The sequence below is a fragment of the Anolis sagrei genome, chromosome 6 (assembly GCF_037176765.1).
Source record: "Anolis sagrei isolate rAnoSag1 chromosome 6, rAnoSag1.mat, whole genome shotgun sequence".
NCBI lineage: Eukaryota > Metazoa > Chordata > Lepidosauria > Squamata > Dactyloidae > Anolis > Anolis sagrei.
Window position 1 is genome coordinate 78,477,025 of NC_090026.1, and position 14,127 is coordinate 78,491,151.

Consider the following 14,127-nt stretch of genomic DNA (forward strand, 5'->3'; position numbering starts at 1 on the left):
GAAATTGAGATGACACCACTCCCCCAGAATCAGCCTCAACTCAACTTAATGTCTAGGGAAAACCTTTATCTATACCTTAATATTATCAGTTCAGTTTGTGCAGCAATCTGCTCCTTGTCTTGTTTTTGCAGAAAGAATGGAATTTTCCCACCTTCTGCTTCAAGTTATCTATACTTTTTCATTTTTGTATTGACCATCAGCTGATGTTCATATATACAGTACAACCCCTCTACCCATCGGACTGATGCCCGCAGTCTCACCTACACACATTGGACAAAATATGTCATCTCTAGACTTTTTCCAGGTCTTTTAGGCAATTCTAGGGTATGTTTTAAGTAGAAATTTTCACACATTGGAGGACCTACCAAATTCCAAGAAAGGTTACTGTTTTAGGAATTTTCTAGGTGACTCTATGGTAACTTAATCCAGAAATCTCTCATTTCACAGAGTTTGCTATTATCCTCTATTTATTATTTCCACTGTAAGCATAGGAACATACCTCCAGTGGATACAGTGGCAACTATACAGTTGTCAAATTGGCCTCACAAAATTTTATATGTCACTCTCCTGTTTTGTTTTTTGATCCTAGGCCAAATTTTCTGTTTACAATGTTTGGTTCTACTGTTTCTTATTTTTGCTTTTCAATCACTTATCAATATGTTCTGCTGATGTCCATGCTGATGTTTCATCTTGTTCAGCTTCCGTAGTTGGAGCATAAATGTGGAATCTGGTAATATTAATCAGTTTTGTATAAAGCCTTATTAATATTATTTGATCATACTGTGCATTACATCCCCAAACTGCTTTTCCTATATCTGGCCTCACTATTCATGTCTCTCCATTACTTCTTACATTTTTATTTACTAGTTATCTGATATATTAATTATCTGATGAGAACGTCCCATTCCTGCTTATATTAACTCACTCAACATAAGTATAACAATATTTATAAAATCTGTTCCTTGCTTCATAATGTTGAGCTTCTCCTGACAGAATGCTCCTGAATATGAAATGCTTCTCACATTCCATATTCTTTCCAGCTTTGAACATTTTTTTTTTAGCTCTGAGCATGTCAGCAGCTGAAACATCATTTCAGTTTGAGTCTAGTGTTGCATCATTAAACACAGCATTGCTTATATTTATACTCTGCTCTTTCCCTGTAGCTGGCCAAATCTTCTAGCATAATCTCGTCTCATTTCAGATGTCATAACAGCATTTCAATGGTAAAAGACATCACGATTCACCAATGCCTTCTGCACCATGCTAAAAATAGTAGCTAAAGTACCACTACCATAGTTTCTGAGAAGTCATTTGCCCTTACCCTCTTGCGCAAACGTTGATGCCCAGTAACTGTTTGGTACATTTAGTTTGACTCCTTAGAAAAAGACTATCTAATGTGCATGACCCAATTTCTAATAGGGATATTGCCAGCAAAGCCTCTTGCCTCACAGCAACATGCAATGTCACCACCATAGAAAGGTAATGTATGGCAAGTATTGGCACAGATATGAAGTTAACTATTTTGCTAAGTAGCAGCAACTGGCAAGTCAATAATCTAAATTATATTTTTACAAAGTTAGTATTATCCATCAGTCTTATACTTTCTAACCATTTGCAAGTCATATTATGTTCCATCATAAAAATCCACAAAGTGCTAGACAGGATATTCTTATCACTACAGTTCTGTGATAGAAGTTACGAGAGGAAAACTTCTTCCTACAGTCTACCAAAATTTGCACACAAACTACATCTCCTTTCAGCACAAACCATTTTGCCTACAGCCTACACAGTAGGAGGATGTTTTGACAAGGATTCTTTATGATGCTGTTGCATATGCCTTGTCAAAGCTCTGTGATGCCTTGTGAAACAGAAGAAGCCTGCTCGTCTGTTAATGCTTCAAATTGGCAAGGTATACAGAGAGTGGGAGACAGTCTGATGTAATCTGGATGCTGTTTTGAATGGCAAAGACTGACTGCAGTGAGAATGGCTTGCTGTGAAAATTAGTGGCACCCAGCCCCTGCAACCAACTTATTTATGATGTATGCAAGATGCTGTAATGAGTTAATGACTTTGATCAGGTCGTCGGACAGGACCTTTCGCCACCACCAGTGCTGCTGCAGAAAAAGACTCTTCTAACCACCCTACCCACACTGAGCCACATGGCACGGCACTGCTCAGTGAAAGGGCATCAGTCAGGATGGCATTTCAACACTGCTAAGAATCTAAGCTGAGAGCTGTTTGTTATGTCAACCTTGCTCCCCTAATGAGCTCGCCTATTTCTATCACATGGAGCTTCTTATTCCATAAATCCACCTGTAATTGTCCTTCTGTCAAGAACTTCACAGCATGAAACACATTCACAGAGGCTTGCAGGTGACATCCTTCTTCTAGCCTTGTATGAAATAGTCCCCTTTAGACAAAAGTTATTATGATGTAGTAGTCATAATGTTAGACTGGGACTTGGAGATCCAGGCTTGAATCCAATTCCTTTCTCAGCCTGACCTTCCTCCTAGGACTGGAAAGATCATATTAGGTTTCTTGAACTTACTAGAGGAAAGGTAGGATACAAATGTAAACACTAAACAAATATAACCCAATACATAAACAATAAATTAAACAAGGCTAATGTGGCAGAGTCTCCTTCTCTGGAGGGTGACCATTTGTCAGGAGTGCTTTGATTGTATTTTCTTTTCTTTTTAAAACATTATTATTTTATTGCATGTATGAAAAAAGGAAAAAGCTATTAATAACTATTCAATTATCACTTTTAAACAAGCCCATACCCCTCTTAGCCCCCACCCGTGAACCCAACACCCAAGAATTTGGATAGTACTCAACATAGATCTCTTATCTATCAAGAATCTATCCTTGTATCTTGTTTTAATGAAATCTCTTTGTGGCTGCTTTCAAATCTACCTTTGTCTTCCATTCCAGATATCCAAATGCCAGCCTCCATTTATTTACAAATTCTTGGTTATTTCATCCTCTAATTTCATTTGTTAGCTTGGCCTGCATGTTAGGGAGTTGGACTAGATGGCCTTTGTGGTCTTTTCTATTCTCCTTTGTTCTTTACTTTTCTCTATCATATTCTACTCCATAAACGTTCAAGTCTTTCGTTTTTATTTGTTTCCTATGGTTTTAAAGGAAGTTTCTACATGTTATATTAATTGCTAATTGATAATCCAGCAAAGACACTTGGCTTGTTCCTCATGACTATGATCTTATACATATTTATGTAGAAGTACATGCCATTAAAATAAAAGAGAAATGTTTCCAAGCAGATTTGTGGCATTGTGCTGCCTCATCTTCTCAGTATTTTTTAAAAAACCTTAACCAGCCATGTGTTTAGTAATATTTTGGCGTGTTATTTGATCAAGAAACAGAAGCACAAAAATGGAAATAAAAGTAGCATTCCCACTCTTTTGCAGGGTTCTCGTGCTTTTAAAGCTGCACAACCAGCAAGAGGTCAAGAGGTGAAGCCTTTTTCAATACTGAAAGATATAATCCTAGAGAAGTGATATAACTCTTAACGGAAGAAGAGCCTTGGCAGAAAATACTGTGATGAAAAACAAGTCTAGCTGTGAACTCATATTACTTTTCTTAACTGTTGCTCACATGGTTATGGAATACTTTTCTCACAATAGTAACTAGACAACTCAGATCAGAAAGGACCATTCATCTTTTTATATATCTCTTCCCCAAATGTGTATGTTGTTAAATCATTAGGCTCTGTGTTCTTATCTGAACAGAGATTCCTACATCATCCATTCAATGGAAAACCACTCACATTAACACCAGAATAAACAGTCAGAATCTTACACATATGGAGGGGAATTTTTACAGATGGAGTAAGCAGTCCACAACAAATGCTGTCTCTATGGCACCCAAGAGTCCTCTAAAATTGAAGGCTAGCCTGTTTCATCTACTACAAGTTTAATATAACACGTATCAGCTGGCAATTTTCAGCAGCTTGATTTTTATTTAGAGAGCAAATGCAGGGCCTTGTTTGGTGGCAACAGTTATACTCTCAAATGAACACTGGAGAGAGTTACTTTCCCTATCAAAAGAGCAATGTTCTATCCATTCCAGCACTGTCCTTCATTGTGATCAGACTGGTGATGTTCATGAGAAAATCAAACAATGCCAAAATAGTGATCTCCATCTATTGTTTCCAACTTCTGGCAATTAAAACTGAAGATGGATTCCTAACATGTATTCATAGATTGTCTAAGGTGATCTACTGAGTTTCCATGGCTGGTCACTATAAAGTTGTAGTTCAATACTCAAACCGATCATCACCCTCACTCTCGAAGGCCCACCATTGCCCACACAACACAGCTTGACCAATTCTGTGGCCATTCATTCCGTCAATTCCACAAAATTCTTGCACTGATGCTGCATATTTTCTTGGTGCGTGAGTTCACCCAACCTGTTTTAAAGCACAACTGTGCACCTGGATTGTTCTGGAAATGCAATTGTACTTTAAATTTAAGATATGTACACCCCATTCTTATATAGAAACACATGGTTCTTTTTGCCACTATTCTGCCAATAAAAATTAACAATAAGTTAGCAATTTATGGTGAAAGAGTAAGGTTATGAAATCGATTTCCTTGGGAATTTTCAAACTCTGTCATTCATAGAGTCACCATAAGTCAGCAGAAAATTTCAAGGTGCACACACACATAGAAAACAACTGCCTTTGATCTTTTCTCTTATCAATTGGTTTCTCCTGATGTCATCTGACTGTATATGAGAGGGAGAAAAATAGTAATGAGAGGGAGAGGGATAGTATATGAGAGGGAGAAAAATAGTAATGAAAGGTATTTTCTCTCCTGAATTCAATGATCATGATCAGTCTGGATGAAAGATTTGCTTGTCTGGATTGTCTCCCTTCTAATGGCTTTTCTTCCAGGCAGTATATCTTTATTTTAGTTTGTAGACATATCACACAGAATAACCTTCTACAGAAATAAATGGAGCTGTAAACATCACACATTATGTTTTCCCTAGCAGACATAAATTGTTAGGAAGCACATTCCTTACTCCCAAGCAGTAGTGTCTGTAATACCTGGGCTTTAAAGGCACTATTCAAGTTTCTGTACTTGTTTTGAGAAAGATGATTCAGCATCTCAGATCATTCAGCATCTTTGGGGGATCCTAAAGAGGTAGTCGTCTGCTCTCTCCAAAAATATATCACACTTCAGCTTCAGAATATGAGAAAGTGGGTTCATTTATATTTCGCTAATAGGAATTCCCAGAAGCATCTGACTGTCCCTATATCAAAAAGGATCCACATCCATCAAATGTTACCATACTTCCTTAATATCCTATTCCATAGCACACTTTCTCAGTCATGACTTGCATACATATGTGAACCATGACTTGTGTGTGTATATGCCTGTTGATTTGTCACAACCCCATGAATTTCATAAGGTTTTCTTGGCAGTAGCTTCCCCAGTTTCTTTCTCTGAAATATAACTTGCACCATCTCATATTCATTGGCAATCTTCTATCTGAGTACTAACCAGGACTGACTCTGCTTATCTTTCAAGATCAGATGGGTTCTGACACCTTTAGGGTATTTAGTCCTTGAATCATGCCAAAATCTTTAAAACTTTGCATCTAAACCAAAGTCAGAATATATTCAAATTTCTAATTCTAAACACACTGTGTATCATCCCAGGAAAAGTGAGCCTTGGCATCTGAACCCTCATATAATGTTTCCCCATGAATGTTTTTGTTCAGGAGGTTGTCATCTTCATTAACATTTTTGTTCTTAGCCTTTAAATTCATTGCTTCTTTCCATCCTCTCCGCCAATATATTCTCTCCCTGTCCGTATCCAGCATGCAGACTAAGAACATTAGTGTACAAGTGTGAAATAAACTTTCTGCTTCTTAACTGGATTATGGATTCTTCTCAGCAGCTGAATCCTGAAAAATTCCTGTAGAATCCTTAGCATCTAAAGAATCCCTGAAAATCAGGCCTGCCAGACATATGCTTACCATAATTAGCTTAGTGCCTGTGTATTGCAGATAACTTTGAAAGCATTTGCTCAAAAACACTTGTATAAACAAGGATGGTTACAGGGGGTCATTCCTGGGAAGATGGAATGCTTCTAAATACATAGATTTTTTTTTCTCATTTCTAAATGTCAGGTGGGTAACAATAATGTGGAAGAACATTCAATATCTTTTTTTATATTGTATAACAGGCAATTTGTTCACAGTGACTAGGACAAGATACAGAATTCTGCTAATGAAAAATATTCAAAAGTTCTTGTGTACAAGAGCAGTTGATTCTTGAAACTGGTGTTAAATGAGTAGAGCTTTGGTGTTTTTGTTTTGTTTTGTAAGCAAACCCAAATGGAGCTGGAATGACAGTGCCAGGAACAAATTGAAGAATGGAAACACAAGTCAAGAGATATCCTTTGGCTGAAGTATTACCTAAAGCAAATCTAGTGATTCACTCTCAAATATTAAAGTTTTCAAGGTTTTTCTTGGTACGGTCTTGCTCTCTTTCAAATGTCTTATGCACATTTACTGAGAAGAAAGCCCTTCTATGTTTAAAGTAGCTAGTAAATCTCCATATAATAGCTGTGAGCATGTATACATTCACACTAACACATACCACTTCATGCATTCAGATCATTTGAATTAAAAAAAACCATTTTCTCTACTTTAACTACAAAGTTTTCAAGTCCTTCTGCCCCATTAATTTATTATTGGAGAAAGTGTGTCCATCACATACACATGCTCTTATCTATAGTTGTAGTCATGTTTTACTCCTGAGCTTCAATCACTTATTACATTGTGTGTATTTGTGTCTGGCTGGCAAAGAGTTAAAGATATTTCCTTTAGTATTTGGTATAATAACCACTGGCTCTTTATAGCTTCCAAAAGAGCTACCAATGTTGTCTGTACATTGGCTAGATCAGTGGTTTGACTTTTGAAGGTTTGACTTTTGCAGATTTCATTATTCACGGATTTGATTATAATGTTGACTCTATTAACCTCCAGGGCCTCTGGCACAACTCCCTCCAGAAACCATGCTGGTGTACTTATGAGATTTCCAGAAAGAATCTCTGGGTCCTCCAGCAGAATCCTCTTTTTAGTTTTCAACAGGAACCAACAATAGAGTCATGCTAGAGGACCTAAAAATCCTTAGAGAGGTTTTAAAAAAACAACAACACTGCCGTATTCACTTTCAAGACAATCCTGAGCCCCTAACTCTTGCAAATGTTGAGGGTTGATTGTAGTCTGTTTTACTTCTGAGTGTCAAACACTTATTCTATGTTTTATGCCAGTGTCTGGCTGATGACAAGTTAAAGATATCTATATTAATATTTGGCCTAACACCACTGACCCTCCTCAGCACCCCGAAGAGCAACCAAAGCTCTTTGTACTTTACCTAGCTCACTGCTATACAGTAGACTCGCAGTTAATTGGTATCTATGAGGATTGATAGATGACCGATAGTGTAGTTTCTGGTTGCTTAAGAGTTACAATTAAAAACAGGCCTAATACCGATTCTAAAATGTACCATAAACTCCATATTTACTTGATATTAATATTGAAAATGGTAATTTAAAAACAAATAATGACAAATTTAAGTTTTATTGTATTATATATGTATTTTATTTTTTATTGAAAGTATGTTTCTTCAATGTTTTTGATGGTTGCTTGGGAATTCTGATTGTGTGAGTTCTGGTTAAGTGTACTGTACTGTACACACACACACACACACACACGTGTGTACGTGTAGGCAGTCCCCGAGTTACAAACACCCAACTTACAAAGGGAAGAACCAGGGTGACACAACAAAAAGTGAGAGAAATTTTGCCCTTGGAAGGGAAATTTATTCCTAGAAGAGTTATCACAGGGAAAAGGTGTCTCCGCTGAAGCTTTCTCACCAATCTTCGTTTCCACAACAAGCCACATTGTTCAAAATCCAATTATCACAAGGACACCACAGGGGTGTTAACACTTCCCTGTGCTACCCAAAACTTATATATATGGAATTCTTTAGTCTATTGTTGTATTTTATAGCACTGAATGTTTGCCTTTTTTTATAATAATTTTTATTAGATTATATAGTGAATACAACGAAAGAGGGTGAACATTTAAAAGAAGATAGAACAGTAGGAAAGTATAGTAATAAAAAAAAACACTCCACAAAAAGGGTGGAGGAAAGAGAAAAATAGAGAAAAAAAACACACAAGAAAAAACAACTTTTAAAACTAAAAAGGTTTGACTTCCATCTCCTCATCAGGTGTTGTGTCTCAAAATTTTTTCCATTATCTTAAAAAGATAGTCCTCTTATTTACTCTCTTCTTTCTCGTAATTATCATAAAGGGTCCAGTCTGTTCTCTTTATCGGATTTCCGGTATTTTTTTTCAAGAAAAAAGTTAATTCATCCATCTCTCTTATTTCTCTAATTTTCCCTAACCAATCTTCCTTGGTAGGTACATTATCCTGTTTCCAAATTTTTGCTAATGTAATTCTGGCTGCCGTCGTTATATAAGTAAAAAGTCTATCCTCATTTTCCTGTAGTTGTAAATCCAAGTCTGTAAAGCCCAATAGATAATATTCCGGTTTCTTCTTAAAAACTGTTTTCAAAATCTTTTGTAGTTCTTCATGTATCATAGACCAGTATTTCCCTATTTCTTTACATGTCCACCACATATGGTAAAAGGTACCTGTCTGCTGGCATCCTTTCCAACATTTATCGGAAGTATTTTTGTTTATTAAAGATAGTTTCTTTGGAGTGGTATACCATCTGTGGAACATTTTTATCCAATTTTCTTTCAAATCTGTAGCATATACATATTTCAACTTTTTGTTCCACATCTGTTCCCACTCTCTGAATTGTATAGGTCTTCTTATATTTTCCGCCCATTTTATCATACATGGTTTAACTTGTTCACATTCCGTTAGCCAGTTTAGTAATGTATTATAAATAACTGTAATTATTTTTTTCTTTAACTTCAAAATCTTATCCCAAATTGATTCTTCCCAGTTGAAGCCTGTCTTATTATCCTGCTTTATATATTCTTTCATTTGTAAGTAGTGCAACCATGTCAAATGGATATTTTTTTCTTTTAAATGCTGATAAGTTTTAATCTCAGATGTCCTCTCTATCAAAATGTCTTTATATGTTAGCCACGTTCTCCATCCCAGCAATCTTCTTTGGTATGCCTCCATTGGGGACACCCACAATGGCGTTTTATTATAAAAATAATTTTTATATTTCATCCATATTCTTAATAGAGATGCTCTTACAAAATGATTTCCAATTTTTTTTTCTTTTTTCTCTCTATCATACCACGTGTAGGCATGCCATCCTACTCGTAGATCATGTCCCTCTAAATTCAGACCTTTTTCATTTTCCAACAGCATCCAGTCTCTGATCCATAAGAGAGCACAAGCGTCATGGTATGCTTTTAGATCTGGGTATCCAAGTCCACCTCTTGTTTTTTTATCAATTAAATTTAAATATTTAATTCTATGTCTTTTTCCATTCCACACACATTTCAATAATTCTTTATTCCAATTATTAAAAATTGTTTGATTTCTGATTACGGGTATATTTTGAAATAAAAACAATAGTTTTGGTAATACATTCATTTTGATTAATGCTATTCTTCCTAATAACGATAGTTTCAGTGATTTCCAATTCTTGAGATCCTTCTGTATCTTACTCCAGACCAATTCATAATTATTCTTCAATAATTGTCCATTTTTTGCGGTTATCCAGATACCCAAGTACCTTAATTTTTTAACAATCTCCATTCCCGTAGCCACTGCTATCTTCTCCTGGTTTTCCTTCTTTACATTTTTAGTTAAGATTTTAGTTTTCCCTTTATTCACTTTGAAGCCTGCCACTTTTCCATATTCATGCATCTTCTTAATCCAATTCTCAAGGTTATTCACTGGGTCTTCTACAATTCCCAACAAGTCATCTGCAAAGGCTTTAATCTTGTATTCATATTTTGCCTTTTATGAACTGCCCTGATGGGGACTGCCCCCATGGGGAGATAAGTTGGAATAGAAATAAAATTTTACTTGAGTTACTGTGCATTTTCCAGGCTGTATGGCCATGTTCCAAAAGCATTCTCTCCTGACGTTTCGCCTACATCGATGGCAGGCATCCTCTAAGGTTGTGAAGTTTGTTGGAAACCAGGCAAGTGGAGTTTATATATCTGTGGAATGCCAGGCTTTGAAGCTGCAAGGCTATTCAATACTGCAACTAGCCAACTGCAACATTCACACTTGCCTCCAACAGACAAGAGTTCTTTCTCCCACCCTGGACCTTCCAGAGATATATAAATCTCGCTTGCATAGTTTCCAACACACCTCACAACCCTGAGGATGTTTATTTGTTTACAGTATTTATATACTGCCTTTCTTTCCCCTGGGGGGCTAAAGGCCGTAGATGCGGGAGAAAGATTAGGAGACAATGCTTCTGAAACATGGCCATACAGTCTGGAAAACTCACAGCAACCCAGTGATTCCGGCCATGAAAGCCTTCGACAACACAAAGTTTTACTTACTTTTTATTATTTATTTATTTATTTATTTAAAGCATTTATATTCTGGCCTTCTCGCCCAAAAGGGACTCAGGGTGGAGCACAACATATATAGAGAGCAACCATTCAATACCGGAACATAAAATAAACTATAAATATACATAAACGCTAAAATCAGTTATCTCCATATGGTTTAAAATCATCTTAGATCAGCCATACCGAATCCGGTCAGCAGGGTAAAATTCCCTACTGTCGCCTTATTGCAATGCCCCCGAGGCTTGGTCCCACAGCCAGGAAGGAGGCGGTTGATCTAATCTCGCCAGGGAAGGAATTCCATAGCGGAGGGGCAATCACTGAGAAGGCCCTTCCACACATCCCTGTATCCCAGAACATCAAGGCAGAAAATCCCACAATATCTGCTTTGAACTGGGTTATCTGAGTCCACACTCAGATAATGTGGGATTTTCTGCCTTGATATTCTGGGATATAGGGGTGTGTGGAAGGTCCCTGGGAAGGCCCTCTCTCTTGTCCCCGCCAATATATATGGCTGGAGTTAGACTTAAAACTTAAATACAATTTCAACTTACAAACAAACCTACAGAACTTATCGTGTTCATAATTTGGGGGCTTCCTCGCTCTCTCTATGTGTGTATGTATGCGTATATATATGGGGTTTTTTTTGTGGGTCAATGTGAATACTGAGCTTTTATTAATTTCCAAAAAGAAATGGTTGATGGTGGAGAGGAACTATCCCCGAATTCATTGGGAGGGAGCAGAAAAGAAGAAGCCTTGTATGAATGATGTTATCAACCCTGGACATCAAAACATCCCTATGTCCCAGCACTGATCCTGAGTCTTCTTTGTCAGTTCTTCTGAAGATATATATGCATATATAATATTAATATTGTACTATGCTAATAATATAATATATTGTATGTATATATATCTTGTAAGTCACTTTGAGTATCCTTCGGGGTGAGAAGAGCGGCATATAAATGTCGTAAATAAATAAATAAATAGACTGTGTAATCAGCTTCCTGTTTGCCGTCTGTTTAAAGACCTTCCTCCAAAACGCTGTCTTCTCCTCCATGGTACTCTTCTGCTTAAAATTCACTGTACAGATCACAAGATCCATTTCATTTCCATTCATTTGGATCTGGCAGAGCATCCTTCCTCTTGCCCTTCAGGTGGGAATGCCACAAAACTGCCTCTGGAGAGCCAATTACATTTTATATGCTTTACTAGCTGTACCTGCCACACATTGCAGTTGCCAACCTTCCATCCCTTTTTCTCTCCTTCTTTTCCTCCTTCCCTTTTCTTCTTTCCTTCTCTCCTTCCTTCCTTCTCTACCTCTTTCCTTTCTTGCTTTTTCTTTTCCTTCCCTTTCTCTTTCTTCCTTCTTTGCCTCTTTCCTTCCTTACTTTGCTTTTTGCATCCATTTTTCCTTTTCTTTCCTTCCCTCCCTCTTTCTCTTCTTCCTTTCCTCCCTCTTTCCTTCCTTTCCTTTTTCTCTTTCCTTCTCTCCTTCCTTCTTTCTCTACCCATTTCTTTCCATCCCTCTTCTTTTCCTCTTTCTCTCTTTTCTTCCTTCTCTACCTCTTTCCTTCCTTTCTTCGCTCTTTGCTTCCATGCTTCTTTCTCTCTTTCCTTCCTTCTTCCTTTTCCCCTTCCTTCCCTCCCTCTTCCTTCCCTTTTTTCTGTATGTCATTTATCTTTTCATTATTTATTTTTTGGGGGGTTTTAAGTCCTTTCCACTGTTTTTTTTTTTGGGGGGGGGTTATGAGTGATGGACACTCCTTGGTCTGTTAGGTGTTTTGTGTCCAAATTTTGTGTCATTTCGTCCAGTGGTTTTTGAGTTATGTTAATCCCACAAACGAACATTACATTTTTATTTTTATACTAGCCGTCCCCTGCCACACGTTGATGTAGCCCACATGGGGGTTCTGTGTGGGAGGTTTGGCCCAATTCTATCATCGGGGGGGGGGGGGGTCAGAATGTTCTTTGACTGAAGGTGAACTATAAATCCCAGCAACTACAACTCCCAAATGTCAAGATTCTATTTCCCCCAAACTCCAGCAGTGTTCACATTTGGGCATATTGAGTATTCTTGTAGAATTTGCCCCAGATCCATCATTGTTTGAGTCCACAGTGATCTTTGGATGTAGGTGAACTACAACTCCAAAACCAAAGGACAATGCTCACCAAACCCTTCCAGTATTTTCTGTTGGTCATGGTCTAACTGTGTGCCAAATTTGGTTCAATTCCATCGTTGGTGGGGTTCAGAATGCTGTGATTGTAGGTGAACTATAAATCCCAGCAACTACAACTCCCAAATGTCAAGATTCTATTTTCCCCAAACTCCACTAGTGTTCACATTTTGGCATATTGAGTATTCGTGCCAGGTTTGGTCCAGATCCATCATTGTTTGAGTCCACAGTGATCTCTGGATGTGGCTGAACTACAACTCCAAAACTAAAGGACACTGCCCACCAAACCCTTCCGGTATTTTCTGTTGGTCATGGGAGAACTGTGTGCCAAGTTTGGTTCAATTGCATCATTGGTGGGGTTCAGAGTGCTTTTAGATTGTAGGTGAACTATAAATCCCAGCAACTACAACTCCCAAATGACAAAATCAACTTATTTTGAGTGAATGACATACATTGGGTTGTTAGGTGTATCGTGTCCAAATTTGGTGTCAATTCGTCCAGTGGTTTTTGAGTTCTGTTAATCCCACAAACGAACATTACATTTTTATTTATATAGATTGTATAGTATACAGAAAAGGGGGGAAGGAGGGAAGCGAGAGGGAAATGCATATATATACACATACATACATACACATATATACACACACACACATACAAAGATACCTTCATACAATCAATTCTCTGAACATCTCTAAGTAATATCCCCCATGTCTTCCAATACTCCTTGAGCTGAGGACTCTCACAAAAGGAAAATCTGCATTCAAAGCAGGAGGATACAAATGCCATCACTTTCCTCAGAATTAGAAAAGGAGAGCAGGGGGGGGGGGGCTCTTTTTAATGCAAACCACATAGAATGGAGTAAAGCTGCTAACACACCCCCTTTTTTTGACCAACAGAATGAATGGAGAAGGAGGAGGAGATGGATACCTAGGCAGCCCTGCTTTGATACTTAGCACACCCTGAGGGCTGTGACTGTATCCAGCTGACAAGCCAAAGCCTGGCTGACAGACTTACCTGGAAAGAGGAGCAGCGCCGCCTCCGCCCTGCCGCACCTTCGCCGCCTCAGACCCAGACTGACTGACTGAGACCCCCGCGCGCCGGGAGCCCAGTCGCACGTGTTGCCTAGCATCGGTCACGTGCCGCGCGAGGGCCAATCATGTCGCGGCGCCTCTTTCTTTAGAGATGTCCCCTCAGGAGGCGGCCCTCAATTAAGTTTAGGGCAGGCAGGGGCAAACTTCGGCCCTCCAGGTATTTTGGACTTCAACTCCCAGAATTCCTAACAGCCTGGCCTCAGGCCCTCAGGGCCTGAGGCCAGGCTGTTAGGAATTCTGGGAGTTGAAGTCCAAAACACCTGGAGGGCCGAAGTTTGCCCATGCCTGGTTTAGGGTCAG

At 38.3% G+C, this 14,127-nt stretch overlaps 1 protein-coding gene across 2 annotated transcripts in view; it reads right to left on the reverse strand.

The window, feature by feature from the left end:
• The window catches only part of TMEM108 (transmembrane protein 108), a 246,556-nt gene extending 232,711 nt beyond the window's left edge, over nucleotides 1-13,845 (reverse strand). For both annotated transcript variants that reach the window (XM_067470209.1, XM_060781804.2), the window contains exon 1: nucleotides 13,751-13,845. The gene's annotated coding sequence lies outside the window, so the exon portion shown is untranslated. The remainder of the gene's footprint in view (nucleotides 1-13,750) is intronic.
• Nucleotides 13,846-14,127: the final 282 nt, after the last annotated feature.